General features: G+C 38.5%; 1 protein-coding gene and 1 pseudogene across 5 annotated transcripts in view; one reads left to right on the plus strand and one right to left on the minus strand.

The window, feature by feature from the left end:
- The window catches only part of FUT8 (fucosyltransferase 8 (alpha (1,6) fucosyltransferase)), a 337,429-nt gene that overhangs the window by 61,338 nt on the left and 257,644 nt on the right, over window positions 1–18,447 (plus strand). For 4 of the 5 annotated variants that reach the window (XM_011994214.1, XM_011994219.1, XM_011994215.1 and 1 more), the window contains one exon: window positions 184–281. The exons of the other annotated variant lie outside the window; for it this stretch is intronic. The gene's annotated coding sequence lies outside the window, so the exon portion shown is untranslated. Of the gene's footprint in view, window positions 1–183; window positions 282–18,447 lie in introns of those variants that run through there. 5 annotated transcript variants of the gene reach the window in all.
- On the minus strand, window positions 11,912–12,451 carry LOC105549637 (annotated as a pseudogene).

Here is an 18,447-nt window from a genome sequence, read left to right on the forward strand (position 1 = left end):
CACTTTGGGAGGCCGAGACGGGCGGATCACGAGGTCAGGAGATCGAGACCATCCTGGCTAACATGGTGAAACCCCGTCTCTACTAAAAAAAAATATATATATATATATATATATATAAATAAAATAATGCTAACTGAAGCTTGAGTGAAGGGCTGAATTTCATATATTTTTATTTTGTTCCAGGTTGCTGCTCTTGCTCAGAGGATATCAATGACCCTAATGGTCTTTTTGTTCAAGATAAAGTGACTTATTGCCTTTGTTGATTAACTGGACAAATTCAGGTTAGTGTATTTTGTGGACAGCACTTCCTTTTTCTAATTATATGTTAATATTTTTGAGAAATAGATAACTTTGTGGTTAAAGCTACATGTTACGTACCAGTAAAGTAGAAAGGCCAAGTCAGTCTAAACTCTGTTAAATTGTGTATTAGTTAAGAAACATTTTCTTACTGCCTACTGTGTACAATATTCACTGCATACATTGAAAAATATTTTACTTCCTTTTAAATAGTTTTGTAGTTTAAATTATGGGGCTGGATAAAAAGTTGTGGTTGAACGCTATACATTAACTTTTGGCATCATTGTGTGGCATTTTTTGGTGCTAAAAATAAGCAACTCATCTTAAACATTTCTGACATTTTTAGTAGCTGACTTTTAAAGGTATTCTTGTCCAGATTTCAGTCCTACATTAACATTTTTATTTATTTTTAGCGTTCATTCTATTAATTTTGACAAATATATGTCACCACAATTAAAGCATTTTCCAAACCTTCCAAATTTGCTCATGTTGCTCATTTGTAGTTAACCTCTCCTTATACCTCAATCCCTAGCAATCGCTGATCACTTTCTATCGCTATAGTTTGCCTTTTCCAATATGTCATTTAATTGGAATCATCTAATATGTAGTTTTTAAATCCTGGCTTCTTTCACTTAGAATAATATATTTGAGATTTATTCATGTTGCTGTGTGCATCAGTAGTTGTGTATCAGTAGTTTTTTTTTTTATTTTTTTATTGCTGAATAGTGTTCCACTTTATGGATACCATAATTAGTTTATTCATTTACCTGTTTATGGATATTTAGGCTGTTTGTAGTTTTTGATGATCATAAAACTCCTGCAGTCATACATTAAAAAAATAAAAATGTGATTCTATGTTCTTTAAAAAATTTGGCCAGGCGTAGTGGCTCAAACCTGTAATCCCAGCACTTTGGGAGGCTGAGGTGGGCAGATCATGAGGTCAAGAGATCAAGACCATCCTGGCCGACATGGTGAAACCTTGTCTCTACTAAAAATACAAAAATTAGTTGGGTGTGGTGTTGCATGCCTGTAGTCCCAGCTACTTGGTAGGCTGAGGCAGGAGAATTGCTTGAACTCAGGAGGCAGAGGTTGTGGTGAGGTGAGATTGCGCCATTGCACTCCAGCCTGGTGACAGAGTGAGACTCTGTCTTAAAAAAAAATTTTTTTTTTTTGCATTGATATATATTAGATGTATGTATTTATTTTCAGGGTACATGTGATAATTTAATACCTTTATGTAATCAAATCAGAGTAATTGGAATATCCATTAACTTAAATATTCATTTTTTCTTTATATTAAGAACATTTTAATTATTCTCTTTCCTAGCTATTTTGAAAGGTACAGTCAACAAAGGTTAACTATAATCACCCTATTGATCTATTGAGCACCAGGTCTTATTTCTTCTAAGTGTATGGTGTATGTTTGTACCCATTAATCAACCTTTCTTCATCCCCCGACCCCATATTCTTTTTACTAATAGAAGTTACTTTTTGTTGTTGCTAATGTTAAAGAGTGGTAATGATTTAACTATTGCCTTTTAGGCTGTGGTTGCATTTCTTTTTAAAAATGTTATTAAAACGTAAGGAGAACACAACGGACATCGTGGCTATGGGAAGAAACTTGCAATTTATGGTCATTTTGAGTACAGAAAGAGAAATGATGTAAAATTATTAGAAAGGGGATCTATTGGAACTTGTGGTGTTTCCTGATTTTGGAGATAATAGGTAGCCTTCTTGAATATATGGTAGATCAGAAATATACAGATAGATTAATATCGTTAAACCTCATATAGGTAGCTTCAAAAGTCATCTATAAAAGTCAAGTACATTAGAATTCTCCTATATTAAAAACATACTTAAACAGGGTAAAGGTTGGGCATGCAAAAGTCAATTTAAACTTTCTTGAATGAATATGTAGGATGAAAGGATAGAAACTGTCTTTCTGCCTTGGGGAAATTAATGACCTCAAAAAGTAGCTTGAAGCCCTATTTGAATATTTATAAGGAAACTGTAGTTCATTATTTGTTATAGAAATAAAAAGGTCTTGAGAAAGTATTATGCTCTGACTGAGAAAATGTTGGATGGTTTAGACTCTAGCTTCTAAGCCTGGACACTAAAAGACTTACTGCAACTTTAAACTGTTTTCTTGTTTCTGAACATGTTTAGATGAATTATGTAACTTTCATAGTATCTCTGTAGATAAGTGGCCTGCCATATTGTGTTCTCCGAAAACATTTTTTTAAAACTTTTTTTTTCGTTTCATTTCTTTTTCTTTTTTTTTTTTTTTGAGACGGAGTCTCGCTCTGTGGCCCAGGCTGGAGTGCAGTGGCCGGATCTCAGCTCACTGCAAGCTCCGCCTCCCGGGTTCACACCATTCTCCTGCCTCAGCCTCCCGAGTAGCTGGGATTACAAATGTGTGCCACCATGTCCAGCTAAGTTTTGTATTTTTAGGAGAGATGGGGTTTTGCTATGTTGGCTAGGCTGGTCTTGAACTTCTTGGCTCAAGCAGTCTGCCCGCCTCAGCCTCCTGAAGTGCTAGGATTATAGATGTGAGGCGCCGTGGTCAGAGAGCATTTCTTAAATAGAAAAAACATTTTAGGCAGAGTCAGAGCATTTTAGAGATACTTCTGAAAGAGAATAGTTATCTATTCAGTGGGCAAATGCAACACAGAGTCAAAGATAATGCTGTGCTCAGAAGTCATGATTTCTTCAGGATTTTAGGGTATTTAGATTTTAAACCACAATTCTAAGGTCAATATTTATGTAAAGTATTTATGAAAATAAAAGCGGTATTTAAATTTAAATTTAATATGCTTTAATTCACATAAAATATTTTGAGGTTGTTAAAAAATAAAGTTTAGATTTTTCTAGCTATATATTCAATATAAGCATTTTTTTTAATATTTGAAAATTGAGATCCTATCTTGCACTGTTTAAATAGTAGCCCATTTAACTTAAAATTAACTGCAAAAGAAATAAACAAAAACTGAGTTTTTGTAAAGAATATTAAATTGAGTAATTTAACTTTATCCCATCCATTAGGTTAAGCAGTGATCCCAGGATAAAGAGAGAGAGACAGAATGATGAGTAAAATGAACGCTACACTGCAATGTCTCCAGATAGCTGTATGAGTAAAAGCTTACTATCTTACCTCTCTGGGTCTTTATTTTCTTATTTTAAAAAAAGGCGTTAAGGTCCACATTAAAGTCAGGTATTATTGGTGAAGTTTAAAACTACTAGTCTCTTTTATTTCATGAACACTGCCAGGCATTGGAAATTAGTGATAAAACTTGATTCACTGTGAGAAACAGCCAAAAAATAATTTAAAAAACATAGCATTTTATTTTAAAGTTAAAAAATAATAAAATAAAAATAAAAACTTGTTTGAGAGACTTTTCTAGAAATGGAACATTTTAAAATGAAAATAGGATCCAAATATCTAAGTATTTACTTTTGATATTTGATATATAGGCTTGTTATAAGATTGTGACTCTGCTGAAGTGGTTTTAGTTTATACAGATTTTTGAGAGAAGAAAGTGTACCTTTTTGCTCTATATATTTTCTTTGGAAACATCTTCTCATTGTATTGTACCAATTTCATCTTGATTCTCTAAGAATCTTTTTAGTCTTTTAGGACAAAGGAAATAGGTATTGAGAGACATTTCTCTTCAATCTTATGGGTCTTTTCTGTTTCTGCACATTTGCTGAGCAGAGTACTGATAGCTTTTGTTGGGGGCTATCTTTTTCAAAGAAATCTATTTAGCAAACAGCCTAGGTAGATAGAAATAGTGCTTCCATTAGGACAGATGGCACATTTCTTTGCTGTCCGGGATAATTAAGATAATCTCTCTGGGAAAAGGTTGGGCATTTTTGCTTGTAGCTCCTTTTAAAGATTGGAGTTTCGTAAGCTTAGGTTTTCTTGTCCTGCAGTGCAACCCACAGTATGTGCACTTGGTTTTCCTTTCACTGGCCTTTAGGAATTAGAGCTTGAGGAACCAGTACAAAGTATGGTACTCTGTCTATGTTGTTGTTGTGAGTAGTAAACTGTTCTTTGTTTCTGACCTAGGAGTGTTATAACTTCTGCCAGGATTATCTGATGCTAGTTTATGAGATATCACTAACACAACCTATTGATAAAACAAAGCTGAGTTTATTGCTTATTGTGGTAAGGGAGAACACCACCTTAAAAGATCTTTGGTAGTGTCTTAGGTCAAAATTTGAGAATTTGAAGTTCGGTTTAAGTTGGATCTTTCAGTGGTGGTGATGAGGCTTGATTAGGATTGGGTAGGTGTCATGATAAAACAGTTTAGGTTTGGTTGAAACAGTAAGATAAAGATTTTGAAAACTGCCGGAGAGTTGATGGGTCTTTCCAGAAGGTCTGTAGTGAACAATCACATTATATTTCTGCGAGAGTCTCCTAGAATAGCAGTTATGCTAATTAAGACAGTGGACTGGTAAAGTCATGTTAATGTACCTAGAAAGTTGTGTGTGTGAGTGTATTAGTTTTCTAGGGCTGCTATAACAAAGCACTGTAAACTGGGTGGCTTTATATAACAGAAATTTATTCTTTCACAGTTTTGGAGGTTAGCAGTCTGAAATCAAGGTGTTGGCAGGGCCACACTCTCTCTGAAGGCTCTAGGTAAGAATCCTTTTCTTCTTCTTTTAGGTTATGGTGGATGCCAGAAATCCTTAGTGTTTCTTGACTTGTGGTAGCATAACTCCAATATCTACCTCAGTATTCACATGACATCTTCCCTCTGTGGGTGTTTGTGTTCAAATTTCCTTCTTATAAGAATTCCAGTCATGTATTAGGGTCCTTCCTAATCCAAAATGACATTATACCAACTTGATTATATCTGCAAAGACCCTATTTCCAGCAGTTATAAATTTTGGGAGGACACTTATTCAACTCAGTATGGGGGACATGTAGTTTCAGTCTTCAGTGTCCAAACTGTATGTAGGTACATGGTGTTTGCTCTCAGTGTCCATGAAACTATGGTAGACTGATGTTAGCTTGCATGTAGGGTAAAATCTTAGGTTCTTCAGAGTTCTTGACAACCGCATGGTATAGTAGAAGGAAAATCAGTTTGGACATCCTTACCTTAGTTCTGCTCTGCATCCTTACCTTAGTTCTGCATCCTTACCTTTGTTCTGCTCTGTTATTAACTAGCTTAAGAAAGTTACTGTCTTCTTCAGCTATTAGGTTGTTACTGATACACCAGGAGTTCAGTCTAGGTCCTGCTGCTTGCTGCATAGAAAGCCAATCACTGAGACAACGAGTATTGCCAAGGAAGAAGGCTTTAATCAGGTGCAGCAGCTGAGAAGATGGGAGCTCAGTCTCCATTTCATCTCCCTGACTGACTAAAACCAAGGTTTATATAGCAGGGAAGAAATATAACAATGTGTAAGAAAACAGGAACTTGGGAGGGGCAAGGAAGCAATATTGGTGAATGAGGGGTCTGGCATCTGGTGAGGTAATTTGGTTTCAGTTCTTTGATACTTTTTCTGCCGAAAGAACTGTCTGAGGCCGGGCGCAGTGGCTCAAGCCTGTAATCCCAGCACTTTGGGAGGCCGAGACGGGTGGATCACGAGGTCAGGAGATCGAGACCATCCTGGCTAACATGGTGAAACTCCGTCTCTACTAAAAAATAACAAAAAACTAGCCGGGCGATGTGGCGGACGCCTGTAGTCCCAGCTACTCGGGAGGCAGAGGCAGGAGAATGGCGTGAACCCGGGAGGCGGAGCTTGCAGTGACCTGAGATCCGGCCACTGCACTCCAGCCTGGGCGACAGAGCAAGACTCCATCTCAAAAAATAAAAAAATAAAAAAAAAATAAAAATAAAAATAAAAAAAAGAACTGTCTGTGAGACTACTGGGTTCGTTTCAGTTTCCTTATAGATAAAATTTGAGGCCTGAGGAAGAGAAGAAGAGTAAACCAAATGATCTTTAAGACATATCTAGTTCTCAGATTCTAAAGTTTTGTAATTGTTGAGTGCCTGCTATATACCATATTAATATTAGTCTTGCTGGAGTCACAAAATAAAAAGGGAATAGAAAATGCATTAAGTGCTAATCAGATAGACTCTAACTTGTGAATGTAGCATGCATAAATTAATTTGTTTCGTTTATTTGGGTGAAGCTAATTCATGAAGATATTAGGTAAACACGCTGTTTGCCCTGATCTCTCTGACTTACCATTTTGGTTTTCAACTTGAATAGTGTATTTGAAAGAGGAGCATTCTGCAGGTCACTTAAAGTTAGAAAAATGCTGCACCCTCAGGCTGAGTTCACAAAATAAAATAACCTTTCCTGAAGTGAATATGAGAATGTGGTCCTGCCTTCGTTGCCCACGTTTGTCTCTCATGTCATTCTTGTGGTTGAGAGATTTTAGAAAAATTCTTACTAGAGAATGGTAATAGTACTGTGAGGTGGCGCATGGTGTTAGAATCCTAGGTGTAAGTTATTCATATGCTATTGAGTTTTCTTTATGTTTTAAATAGGTCACTGTAGTATGGTATTTGAATTCTTTCTTTGAATCATGTTGAAAGTATGTAATAATTACTTCATAGAGTTATTGTGGGCACTAAAAAATGCTTTGGTACCACCAAAACCCCCTGTGGTCGTGTATGTGCTTGTTCTTTGAAGTTACAAATGAACAATGACTAGATATTGATGATAAGTATAAGTACAGGTTGAACCAGTATTTTTAGATCTGGACAAAAGTTACTGAAGTAGGAGAAAAGAGGGATTTTTATTCATTCCATATGGAAGAAATTCAAAACCATATACTAGGGGGTGATGGGATTCTCTCACCACTTCCTGTATGTAGCCCTTCCATCACGCACAAATTGTACTGAATGTTTTCATAGTGGATATTTGGGCAATTCAGAGACTCTCACTAGATCTTGTAACAATGGTAATGTATTTGATTAATTTTAGAAGATACATTAGAATATAGAATTAGCAGTAACACTCCAGCAATACCTGAAATAAAATGTATTAAAATAGACAGAATATAGAAATTAAATAGACACTATAATTACAATAATAAAAAGATATACCTCTATCATATTTCTATTTACATTTATATTCTAGTCAGTTAAAAGAGTAGGAGAATTTTTTATCTTTCTGTCTTTATTTATTTTTTTGAGACAGAGCCTCACTCCATCTCCCAGGTTGGCGTACATTGACGCAGTCATGGCTCACTGCAGCCTTGACCTCCTTGGCTCAGGTGATTCTCCCACCTCAGCCTCCTGAGTTGCTGTGATTGCAGGTGCACATGCACACACCACCATGCCTGGCTAATTTGTTATATTTTTTGTGGAGATGGAGTTTTGCCATGTTGCCCAGGCTGATCTTGAACTCCTGTGCTCAAGCAATTTCCCCACCTCAGTCTCCCAAAGTGCTGGGAGCCACCGTGCCTGGCTAATATATTTTCTTAACGTTAAAGAAAAGAATGTTAAGGAGTTACTCAGAAAGAGTAACTTGACCTTTTGGTGTGGGCTATTTTGATGATTCTTGGGAATATTTTCTTTTTTTCTTCATTCCTGGGGCCATGGTGGCTGATCATCCAAGCTTGGATTAAACTCTGTTCCTTGTGCTTTTCCTTCTCATTTTAGGCTTTGGAGTTGGTATACTTATATTACCAAGAAAATAATGTTCCTCCAACTTACAAGAAATATTTTTTAGTTTCAGAGAATTATGAGTTGGTAAAGATTGAAAAAGATGGTATGGATGTGTTTGAATTATTCACTTTTATGATGTGTAGTCTTCACTTTTCATGTTGTGTTTTGTTGGACTCAAAGATGCTTGAGAAATTAAAGAGATTCTCCCTGGCTCCCCCAGCCACCCCTGCAGCCCTGTTGGGGAAAAAAGGAAACAAAGGAGGAAAACCATGTTGAACACATTTTTTCTTAAGCACCTATAATGAATTGGAGTTTTTAAAAAATAGATTTTATTTCTTAGGGCAGTTTTAGGTTTACAGAGAAATGGAACAGAAAGTACAGAGAGTTCCCAAATATCCCCCCCCTTTATCTTACAATCTGTAATAATTGCTTATTATTTCCAGGAGTTTGTTGGTCAGTACTTTGGGTTTTTGTTTTTTTTTTTAAACGTAGATGATCATGTCATCTGCAAACAGAGAGTTTTATTTCTTCCTTCCCAATTTGTGTACCTTTTATGTCCTTTTCTTGTCTCGTTGCATTAACTAAGATGCCCAATATGATGTTGAATAGGAGTGGTAAGAAGGGAAATCCTTGCTTTGTTCCTGATCCTAGGGAGAAAGCATCTGGTTTCTCACCATTGGGTATGGTATTTGCTGTAAGTTTTTTGTAAATTTTATTTATCAAGTGGAGGAAATCCTCCTCTATTTCTAGTTTGCTGAGAACATGTGATTATTAATTGATGTAGAATTTTATCAAATACTTTTAGTGCATCTATTGATATGATCTGATTGTAAGATTTTTTTTTCTGTTTCCTGGATTACATTAATTGATTTTTAGATGTTGAACCTACCTTGTATACTTGGAATATACTCTACTTGGTTGTGGTGTATAATGTGATTTGCTAAGATTTTTGAGAACATTTGCCTCTGTGTTCATGAAAGATACTGTTCTGTGATTTTCCTTTCTTGTAAGGCTGTTGCCTGGGCTTATTATCAGGGTAATGTTGGCCTCTGAGAATGAGTTAGGAAGTGCTCACTCTGCTTCTACAGATTGTAGAATATTGATATCATTTGTTCCTTAAATAGTTGATAGAATTCGTGAGTGAATTATCTGAGTGTGTTGCTTTCTGTTTTGGAAGATTATTAATTATTTATTCAGTTTTTATAAATTGATTTAGGTTTATTCAGATTATTTGTTTCTTCTTGTGTGAATTTTGGTAGATTGTGTCTTTTAAGGGATTAGTCCATTTCACCTAAGTTATCAAATTTAAGGGCATCGAACCAGCTTCGAGTCTTGTTGATTTTCTTTGTTTCCCTGTTTTCCATTTTGCTCTGATTTTTACTTTCTTCTGCTTCCTTTGGATTTAATTTGTTCATTTTCTAGTTTCCTAAATTAAAAGCTTAGATGATTAATTTTACCTTTCTTCTTTTTTAACATATACATTCAATGCTAAAAATTAATCTCTTCATCCTGCTTTGCTGCATTCCATATTTATTTATTTATTTATTTACTTATTTGTGAAATGGGGTCTCATTATGTTACTTAGGCTGGTCTGGAACTCCTAGCCTCAAGTGATCCTCCTGTCTTAGCCTCCCAAAGTGCTGGGATTACATGCATGAGCCACTGCGCCCGGCCATAAATTTTGGTGTTTTATTTTCATGTACACTTAGTTTAAAATATTTTATAATTTCTCAAGACTATTTTTTTGACCTATGAGTTAGGTGTAAGTGAGCTGTTTAAACATCTCTAAAAATTTTCCAGCTATGTTTTTGTTTAACTAGTTTAATTCCATTGCGGTGTGTCTAGTTGTATGGTGTCTATTCTTTAAAATTTGTTAAGGTATATTTTGTAGTCTGTCTTTGTGAAATGTTCCCTGTGGATTTGAGAAGAATGTGTATACTGCTGTTGCAAGATGAAGTGTTCTATAAATGTTGGTTAGATCTAGTTGATTGATGGTGTCCTCAGTTCTACCACACCTTCCCGATTTTCTGCTTCTGTCAATTACTGATAGAGGGTTGCTGAAGCTCCAACTATAATATTGAATTCATGTGTTTCTCCTTGTAGTTCTATCAGTTTTTATTATACCTTATGTATTTTGACACTCTGTTGTTAGTTACATACATATAAAGATAATTATGTCTTCTTGGTGAATAATAACAGATTGATCATCTGTTGTTATGTAATGCATCTCTATCACTGATAATTTTTCTTGGCCTGAAGCTTGCTCTTTCTGAAATTTATATAGCCATTCCAGGTTTCTTTTGATTAGGTTTAGTGTAGCCTATCTTTCTGCATCCCTTTACTTTTAATCTGTTTTCATCTTTGTATTTAGAGTGGGATTTTTGTAGACATCATATAGTAGGGTCTTGTCATTTGATTTACTCTTGACAGCACGTGTCTCTTAACTGGTGTATTTAGAACACAGATGTTTAAAGTAATTATTCATATAGTTGGATTAATATCTACTGTATTTATAACTGTTTTCTACTCATTGTCCTTGTTCTCTTTTTGTCTTTCACTTTGTCTCTGCCTTCTTCATTGTAATTGACCATTTTATATAATTCCATTTTGTCTCCTGTTTTAAAATATATATTATACTTATTTAAAATTATTTTTTAGGCTGGGCATGGTGGTTCATGCCTGTAATCCCAGCACTTTGGGGAGGCCAAGGTGGGTGGATCACTGAGGTCAGGAGTTTGAGACTAGCCTGGCCAACATGGTGAAACCCTGTCTCTACTAAAAATAAAAAAATTAGCCAGGTGTGGTGGCAGGCGCCTGTAATCCCAGCTACTCAGGAGGCTGAGGCAGGAGAACTGCTTGAACCCAGGAGGTGGAGGTTGCAATGAGCCAAGATCACACTACTGCACCCAAATCTGTCTCAAAAAAAAAAAAAAAGAATAAAATGAAATTATTTTAGTGGTTGCCCCAGAGTTTGCAATAATTGCACAGTTAAACTAATCCAAGTTCACTTTTGAAATAACACTATACCACTTCATGGGTAGTGCAAATACCTTGTAACAGTGTCAGTTCCTTTTTCCCATTCCTTATAACGTTACTTTTATTTGTTTCGCTTTTCTATAATTTACGGTCACAAAATATATTGTTGCTATGATTATTTTGAACAAGTTGTTATCTGTTAGATGAATTAAGGATCAGAAAAACAAAAGATTTAATTTTACCTTTATTTTTTTCTCTACACTCTTCCTTTCTTTTTGTAATCCATATTTCTGATCTATATAATTTTCCTTCTTTGTGAATAACTTCTGTTAACATTTTTTGCAAGTCATGTTTATTGGATTTCATTTCTCCCAGTTTTTATTTGAGAAAGTCTTTATTTCTTCGTCACTTTCGAAGGATAATTTTGCTGGGATTTTACGGGAATTCTAGTTTGGTGTTTTTAAAAACAGTCCAGAGGTTTATTCTTATTTTATTTTATTATTTCATTTTATTTTTTTGAGACAGAGTCTCACTCTGTCACCCAGGCTGGAGTGCTGTAATACTGTCTTGGCTCACTGCAACCACCGACTCCCGGTTTCAAGTGATTGTCCTGCCTCAGCCTCCTAAGTAGCTGGGACTACTGGTGTGCGCCACTATGCCTGGGTAATTTTTTGTATTTCTTTTTTTTTTTTTTTTTTTGAGACAGAGTCTTGCACTGTCGCCCAGTCTGGAGTGCAGTGGTGTGATCTTGGCTGATTGCAACCTCCGCCTCCTGGGTTGAAGCGATTCTCCTGCCTCAGCCTCTTGAGTAGCTGGAATTATAGGCGCCCACCACCACGCTTGGCTAATGTTTTGTATTTTTAGTAGAGATGGGGTTTGACTATGTTGGCCAGGCTGGTCTCGAACTCCTGACCTCATGTTCGCCCACCTCGGCTTCCCAAAGTGCTGGGATTACAGGTGTGAGCCACTATGCCCAGCCAGTCCAGAGGTCTTTTATTTTTTTTTTACACCTGTTATGCTGTGAATTCATAGGGAATAGGTTCCAGCAGCTTAGGCTCCTTCCCATTGGTTATCACAAAGTGTGCTTCTCTGGATGGAGCAGGCTGGTGCTTCAGTTGAACCCAGGTACCTTTCTCTTTGGCTTCTTTGTTTTTCCAATCATTTTCCTTTATGCGTTTCAGGAAGCTGTCTTGGCTCTTAGAGTGCTTAATGTGCTCAATATGCACATTAATTCTCTTGGCAAGAATCTTGCCCTTGTTTGTTTGCAAGTTTTTTATAATACCAACAGCATGCTGGGTAACGTGTTTGTTTACAACTTGTTTACAATGCCAACAACATGCTGAGCAGCACTACAGACTTCCAGTTTTGCCATGATAACACTTGTGGAGCATTCCTTTTTGAACACTACCCATTCCCTTGATGTCTACAATATCACCTTTCTTACAGATTCGCATACATGTAGCCAAAGGAACAACTCCATGTTTAGTAAAAGGCCTAGAGAACATATATTGGGTGTCTCTTCTCTTTCCCTTTGTGTTCGTCGTTTTGGCGAATTACTGAAAAATGGTGGTTCCCGCCGAAAGGTTGGAATTTTTTTTTTTTTTTAACGCTAAATATTTCACTTCACTCTTTTTGCTTGCGTGGCTTCTGAAGAGAAAGTTTGATCTAATTCTTATCTTTATTTCTCTGTGGATAAGATGTTTTGTGTGTGTGTTGTTTTTTTCCTTTACCTCTTGCTTCTTTCGAGATACCTTATTGGTCTTGAAGTTAATAAGTAAAAAATTAAAGTTTGCTTTTGATTTAGTTTCCTCTGTCTGATTTTCTGCAGCTTCACTATCATTTGTCTGTGGAAATATTTTGGTATTTATCTTGCTTGGTATTCTTTGAACTTCCTGGTTTGGTGTCTCTTACTAAAGACATTCTTTCCTGTTACAGTGTTATTGATTTGTACACTCTCCTTCCTCACCTCCCCCCTTCACTGTTTTTTCCTACTCTTTCCTCTTCCTTTCTTTCCACAGGATCTCACTCTGTCACCCTGGCTGGAGTGCAGTAGTGGCATCATCATAACTCACTGCATTCTTGAACTCCTAGGCTCAGGTGATTCTCCCTCCTCAGCTTCTCAAGTAGCTAGGACTACAGGTGTGTGCCACCATGCCTGGCAATTAAAAAAAAAAAAATCATAGAGACAGGGTCTCCAGTGTTGCCCAGGCCGGTCATAGAAAAAAGAACTTAGCTGGGCATGGTGGCATGCACCTGTAGTCCTACCTACTTGGGAAGCTGTGGCAGGAAGATTGCTTGTGCCTAGGAGTTCAAGGCTACAGGGAGCGGTGGATCACCACTGTACTCCAGACTGGGTAACAGTGAGACCCTGTCTCAAAACATATTAAAAAAAAAATTCCTGGTGATAATTTGATAATTCCTGGTAAAAATTCCTGCCACATCCGAGTCTGTTTTCGAGGCTTGCTTTGTTTCTTCAGATTGTATTTTTTGCCTTTACAGTGCCTCATAATTTTTTTTCATAGCCAGACAGAATGTATCAGGTAAAAGGAACTGAGGTGAATAGGCCTTTAGGGTGAGGTTTTATGTTTGTGTTTAGAAGTCAGGCTGTGTTTAGTGTTTGCTCTGGCTGTGGTATCAGAGGCAAATGTTACAGGATCTTTAAGGTGTTGCTTTTCTGGCTAGAAACCTCTGTGGCCAGTGGCGCCTTTGCCTGAGTTCTTGTCCTGTGTCCAGGAAGAATGAGGTATGCAGACAAGTGGAGGGTGAGCAAGACAAAGAGAAGCTTTACTGAGTGTTAGAACAGCTCAGATGAGAGCTGCAGAGGGCAGCCCCTCTCTGTAGGCAGGTCCTCTCATCCAGTGTTCAGCTGTCAGCAGAGAGAAGGCCCTGGAGTGAGTGGCTCCTCTCTGCAAGCAGGTCCCCATTGACTTCCCAGCTCTCAGCAGAGAGGAGAGGTCCTCTGCCCTGCCCTGGCTGATGCCGGGGCTTTTATGGACCTCAGTGGGGAGGAAGTGTGCGCCAGTTGGTACATCGGTGGCTGTGGGTGGGCTGGAAAAGGCACCACAAGCCCCCACTGCAGTCTGCGGGTTTGGCAGCCCGGTCCCCAACCTTCAGGCCCTCCCTGGCCTGAAGGTGGGGTCTTACTGGGGACCTGCCCCCTTCCACCCAGGAGCCTGTCTGCCTCCTGCCACCTTCCATGGTTCCCAGGCTGCTTGTGCCAAGGCGCACCTGCCCACCAGCATGGAGCAGCTCTCCACCTCAGCTTCCCCACAGGGGGCCTAGGCGGCAGGGTCTGAGCATGCGCATATCCTGTTGGGCTGTGATGGTGTCCAGGCTTGGCTCCAACCCTGCTCTGAGAACCTGCCAGATTGGAGCCGGTACGGGAAGTGGCAGCGGGAACAGGCATTTCCGAGCATGTGAAGGCAAGGAGGGGGCCTTCCCGAGCCCACAAGAGCACAAGGAGGCCTGGGTCCACAACCCTGACTTGGGTAGCTGCAGCTGTATGGAGTTGGGAGACAGGGCTCCTGCCTGTTTCCAGTCCCCAAGAGCACATGGAGGCCTGGGTCTACCACCCAGGCTTGGGTGGCTTGGGCTGCTGCCTGCTCCTGGCTCCCACTGGCACTGTGGAGCATGCAGCCCTGGCTCCACCCCCTTTCATCCTGGGGCAGGGGCTCCAGATCCTTGCTGGGCCTGGGCTGGGATCTGGGGCAGGGGTGACATCACCGGGAGCTACCCCAGTTGCCTTGGCACTCGAGTGGCCCAGGCAGAGCAGATCACTGTCCGGCCTGGCTGTTGGGAGTGGCAGGCTCAGCAGTTGCCTGACGTGGGGTGGACCCTAGGGATGTGGCCCCAGGCAGCCCTGCACAGAGCCTCCTCCTGAGGCCCAGGAACCTGGCACCCTCAGCGGGTGGGTGCAGTGGCTGTGTCACTGGCCAGTCCCTGAAGTGGGCACCTACTTCCCGCCTCAGGCCCCTGAGGCTCAGATTCAGCTCTGCATTGGGCCCCTGTCTGCTTGACTGTGCTGCACTGAGGGCGGCGGGCTGTTGAGAGAGGGGATCTGTCCGCCTTTCCCTGTGCCTTCCGTGTACCAGAAAGCCACTGCCGTCACTATCAGAGGCTAAAATTTCTTCTAGTGTCGTTGCTTTTATCTGCCCTGTAGTCTTTGGGTTTTTGTCAATAATCCTTAAAAGGGGTCTGAGGCTTGCAGGTTTTTAAGTTGTAATCCTGTGTTGTACAAGAGCTGTATTGATGTAGTGGTAAGGGTAGAGGTATAAGGGGGAAAGTTCTGCAGGCCTGTAATTAGATCTCAGGACTGTAGAACTTTCCCCCTCACCTCTGCCCTCTACCAACTGTGAGCCTGAGTTGGGTATCTTTCTCTTTTTCCCTGTCAAAGGATATATGGGGCTAGAGTTGGGTATTGCCCTTCCCTCAGGTTGGTTAGGCACTGTAAAACCCTAGTAGGTTAGGCAATCTAAAAGCCCAGTTGGTTAGGTTCTGGTAAAATAGTTTCCTTTACTGGAATGCCTTTTGATAGAAACAAAGTCCCTGGCATATTTCAAAATGTTTTTCTTCTTACCCTGCTGCCGGCAGGAGGGGATTTTTTCAGATCTTTGCCATGAGAACCTGGTAGGGCTTCTGCAGGTAAAACTCAGGAAAGTATGGGGACCCCTCTAAGACTGGTCTGCTTGCAGTTTTTAACTCTCAAGCTAGTCCACAATTACTGTTTCAAGTGTTCCTACTGATGCTGGCTTCAGTTGAGAGCTTGTATTCCTGGGCTTCTGCTTCCCGCACACTGTGATTCTCTGTATCTGCCTGCCTGTCTCTCCAGGTTTTAGAGCAGCAGTTTGCCCTCTGGACCTCAATTCTCTGATGGCTCTAAGAAGAGTTGTTGATTATCAGTTTTTTCCCCCCCCAGCTTTTTTTCTTGTGAGGCTGGGAGTGGTGAATTAAAAGCTTTTTACAACCATACTTAAGGTTATTTTTTTGACAATTTTTGATGCTTTTGTAATTAGTCAAAAGACTTATTACAGTATCCTTTATCTGATTTGGCAGTATTGTTCATTAAGAATTTTATTTCTTCCTGACATCAGGTCTGCACATTTTGGGGGTAATGTATTCTAATTTGCAAGAAAGATTAAAAAACTCCTCCAGAGGGAAGTTGATCATAGGACTGATTATTATTATTGATGAGTTGACTGCCTTGTTTTATGTTGCTATATAGGAATACCTGAGGCTGGTAATTTATAAAGAGTTTGATTTACCACACAGTTCTGCAGGCTGTACAAGAAGTATGGCACCGGGATCTGCTTCTAGTGGGCCCCTTAGGCTGCTTTTGCTGATAGCAGAAGGCAAAGAGGAGCCAGCTTGTGCACCTAATGAGAAAGGAGAAAAGGGTGGAAGGAGGGACCTTGACTCTTTTAAACAACCAGCTTTTGGGGGAACAAATAGAGTGAGACCTCAAGCATGCCTGAGGAAGAGCATTAATTTATTCATGAGGGTTCTGACCCCTCCCCCCACCCCAACAACAACTCCCATTAGGTCCCACCTTCAACATTGAGATCAAATTTCAACAGGAGGGACGATCATCTAGTGATAGCATAGACTCAGGCTATTTACTATTCTGTTTTTAAGTATAGATTGAGGGCAACAGCAACCTTTGTTTTCTATGTTGAGGGCCAAAGGTTTATTTTTATACTCTTATACTGTAAAAAAATATACTTTATTTTTATAGCCTTTTTGAATGTAGGGTCATGTCAGGTTTTACTAATTGCACTTCTGATAAGTATACTGATGATGCTGAGGATGGTTATTAAAACCCTGTGCCGATACTTTGGATTTATGGAACCAATTAATTTGATAACTCATTTACATTGAATGTCTTAATTAGTAGATTTCCCACTAATTATTTTTATGAGCAGAGAATAAGGTAATGTTAAGTCTTACTTTTTTGTGATATGGTAAAAAACTTAGTTCATATAATGAATTTAGTGCTCAAATATCTTAGTAGAAATTGAAGTAGAAAGAGACAGATTGTTATAAATTAAATGTAAGATATAATTTTATTTTCTTTAGAAAGCTTTACATTGAAAATATCACATTATAGATAATTTAGACAACTTATTTATAACTTTTATTTATTATTATTGAATGTAAAAGAATTACACGCAGTCCCATGATCTTAACATAACTGTGGTTACCATGTTGGTATATGTGCCTTTTAGTCCTTTTTCATACAGAATTTTTTTTTTTACAAAGTTGTAATAATAATTTCTTTTCAAATTTGTGCCTTTTTTCAGTTAACAGTGTAAATGTTTCCCATTTCTCGTTGAGTTGAGGTACTGTTAGGTTGGTCAGACTGATAGTTCATTGTACGTATTGCTGTAATATCTTTGTGCATTTAGGTTTTCCATGTTTGTACCTTATCTTTGGGTTTTCAGAAATCTGTGTCTCTCTCTGTTTCTCTTTTTGTGTGTCTTTTCTATCTCTCGCCTTCATTTGGGGAGCATTTTGTGTTCTCTTTCACAGGACTAATTTTTATTGGATCTTGAAAAATGGGATTATAAATTTTTTTGTTACTTATATAATTAGGAAACAATGCTTTTGGACTTACATTGCCAAGTTTTATTCCCAGAAATTGTAGTTTTGTGACTAGGTGATAAAAATGATCTCCTGTTTATGTGCCAAAGTTGGTATTCTAGACATTCATACTTAGGATGTAAATCGTAGTCCAATAATTTAATACTTTATGTTTAATTCTTGTAATATTTTACTCACAAATTGAAATTTTCCTTACCAATTTAATGTTTGTAGGCTTAATTTGGCGTCTTTCTTAGGATTACTTATTAGATTTCCCTGCATTCTTGTGACTTCTCCCTAAACTAATGTTTAGAACTGAATTAGGTTCAGCAATTTAAGTGGAAAATCAGTATGACTAGAGACTTCTAGAAACTTCTTGTGTCACTGAGATGCTGAATTTGATGATTCTGACCCTACTTGCTCATCTGTAAAAGCTATTAGAGGATTGTTTTAAGAGTTTATATTCTATACAGATATATATACACCATGTAATACCACTCAGCCATAAAAAAGAATGAAATAACATTTTTGCAGCAATTTGGATGGAGCTGTAGGCCATTATTCTAAGTGAAGTAACTCAGGAATACAAAACCAAATACTGTATGTTCTCAAAAGTGGGAGCTAAACCTTGGATACGCAAAGGCATACAGAATAGTAAAATAGACTTTGGAGACTGAGACGCGGGGAGGTTAGGAAGAGGATGAGGGATAAAAAAAGATATATTGGGTACAATGTATGCAACTTTGGTGATGGATGTAGTAAACTCTCAGACTTCACCACTATACATTTTATCCATGTAACCCAAAACCACTTGTACTCCAAAAGCTATTGAAATTTAAAAGATATTAAAAAAAAAAAAAAAAGAGGCCAGGTAGGGTGACTCATGCGTGTAATCCCAGCACTTTGGAAGGCTGAGGCAGGCAGATCACTTGAGGTCAGGAGTTCGAGACCAGCCTGACCAACATGGTGAAAC

Source organism: Mandrillus leucophaeus, unplaced genomic scaffold (assembly GCF_000951045.1).
Source record: "Mandrillus leucophaeus isolate KB7577 unplaced genomic scaffold, Mleu.le_1.0 Scaffold448, whole genome shotgun sequence".
NCBI classification, from domain to species: Eukaryota; Metazoa; Chordata; class Mammalia; order Primates; family Cercopithecidae; genus Mandrillus; species Mandrillus leucophaeus.